The sequence below is a fragment of the Glossina fuscipes genome, unplaced genomic scaffold, assembly GCF_014805625.2.
Source record: "Glossina fuscipes isolate IAEA_lab_2018 unplaced genomic scaffold, Yale_Gfus_2 1, whole genome shotgun sequence".
Taxonomy (NCBI): domain Eukaryota; kingdom Metazoa; phylum Arthropoda; class Insecta; order Diptera; family Glossinidae; genus Glossina; species Glossina fuscipes.
The window spans coordinates 12,088,130-12,090,659 of record NW_023998415.1 but is presented as its reverse complement, the minus strand read 5'-3'; positions in this window follow the sequence as shown (position 1 = coordinate 12,090,659).

Sequence of the window (2,530 nt, the reverse complement as noted above, 5' to 3'; positions counted from 1 at the left end):
TTCTTAGTATCGCATCCACAAATTTTGAAATAGCGGGAAAAATTTATAGCTATCGATGGGCAACACTTTGAATAAACAATTTTTTAATTAGTTGTATACCATAAACGGATATATTTTCTGTACAAAAATGTTGGTTTCATTCGATTGTCACAACAAGTATTATATAAATAGATTTGATGATATTTCGTTCAGATACTAGCACATGCGGTAAATGAAAAAGATAGACATTTCAACAGAAATTTCATATTTCATTCATCTGAGTTCATTTAAACTTCAATTTAAACTAAAAATGATTTCTGAACATGCTGGGGAAGTAATTCGCTTTACAGATTAATCAATTTCTTCCCCTGAATAAAAAAGATAAGCTATTCGAAAACATTTCTTTTGTTTTCCTCTCCATACGTGAGGCCGTAACATGGAATGAACATTAAATTTAACAAAAAATATTTCGTTTCTGATCTCTTAGAATTTCGCATCATTGTTAATAAACTATTCATTATATAAACCTCAGAACAACCTTGGTCCTTAGCAAAGTTCGAGTGTTTAAGTTGCCCTTTTATTAAAAACTTTTCAATATTTGTTCATTACGTATAATGCAATCAGCTACGCAAGATAATAGACAAATGGATAAATAGACGCAGGGAGGGATTTAATGCATTTAAAACTTTAAGATTACATCAATCATTTCAATCAATTTTTCTATAAGCTACAATTAAATATTTTTGCCATTAAATCAATTGCAATTTACTTAATTACGCGCACTGTGAAAAAAGTATCGGGAATGATTTGCGGTACGGTAAAAAGTTTCAAGTTCCAACATCTACGTGCTTTTACAGTTTTCTACATTAACTGTTGACGAGTTCAATTCTTATGATGTATGTGTAAAAATATTTGCATAAAAAAGTATTTTTATCATTGCTATTTGCAATGAAAAAGGACAAAAAAGGGCCGCAAAGTGATTGAAAATATCTATCACTTCTACTACTTCTAGACCGATAAATCGCCATTTAATGAGGAAATCATCGGAAAAATCAAAGTAATTATTTCGAAAAAATATGAAAAATATCTCGCGATGGATCGAAACACAATCTAAAAGCGATTCTAAAAAGTGCGTACAAGAAACCCGTCATGGGCTAAAAGAAAAACAAAATATTGTAAACCTTGATGATTAACGAAAAGTCATTGTTGTTAAATATTTGTAAAGGATATGCTAAAACGCACTGATGAATTCGATACAAAAAAAATGATTTAAAATGAATGTGAGGAGCACGCATCGCTTCACTCATGGGTAGCAATATTAAACAATCGCAACACAATAACTTGGATTGAACGCTAGAGTCAGATGACTTTAAAATCCGTGTTTTAACGAGCGCTACAATAATATGTCCTTATTATTTAACGATTCTGAAAGAAATAATAGTGATATGTCGCAACAGTTGCCTTAACATATTTTGAAAGATATTTTCAAAAAAAAGGATGAGCATATCCAAAGCGTTCATTTTTCGAATATGATTCATCGAACATAAATTCCTTACCGTCCTTTTCTAGCTAAACATCTGCATTGTACATTACTATGTAGAACAAGTAAAAAAATTATAATGGATTGCGGTCCAATGGTTCGAACCGAACCATTCTCAACAGCCTTTGCTCTTAAGCCAAGAGAAGTGAGTATATCAGATTGTAATAAAATATCTTAAAAATTGCGACCTACGCATGCAACCCAAGAATATAAAATAGACGGACGGATAGACAGAGACGAATAGATAGGATCAAAAAGCGATTCTAATTCAATCGGTATAACAAAATTTTTATATATCTCAAGTCCTTCTGACTGTTGCTAACATACGCACAAGTTTACTATAACCTTGTACCGCAAGCGGTGTAATTTATTGAAATGTTTTTTTTAATAATTATTTATCTTTCGAACCATACGGTGTTTTTTATTTTATGTTATGCAAACAACACTGCAAAAATTTTATTCAATGTCAAGCAAGCGAAGAAAAACCGAGCCCATGAAGGCGGACAACGTCAGCTTGTTCCAACTGTCTACGCACATAAACGTTAAAATCAAATCAAATAAATAAAATCAATTAATAAATTTATGCTTCCTATTATTATGTTACTATAATGTCGATGGCGTTAGAATTTTTAAAGTTTCAAGTTAATTGTAGGAACAGTTGTGTTCGGAATTTCACTCATAACTTTCGTTTAATCTTTTTGGAGTAACTTTTACAATTTTTCGCAATAATTAGTTAGTTTTATTCATACTTTCACCACCAAATTTTTAGTAAACTTGATTATATCTTGTACTTAACTTAAAAATTCTTAACATTACCAGGAACGGAAAAGTCTCTAAGGAAATCCAGTGTAAATCACATCAGCCATATATAAATTGCATGTAATTTTACTGTAGAATCTGTGTACGTGTTTCTGTGTGTCTGTGTGTGTGTGTGTGTGTCTGTCTGTGTGTGTGTGTGTCTGTCTGTGTGTGTGTGTGTGTGTGTGTGTGTGTGTGTGTGTGTGTGTGTGT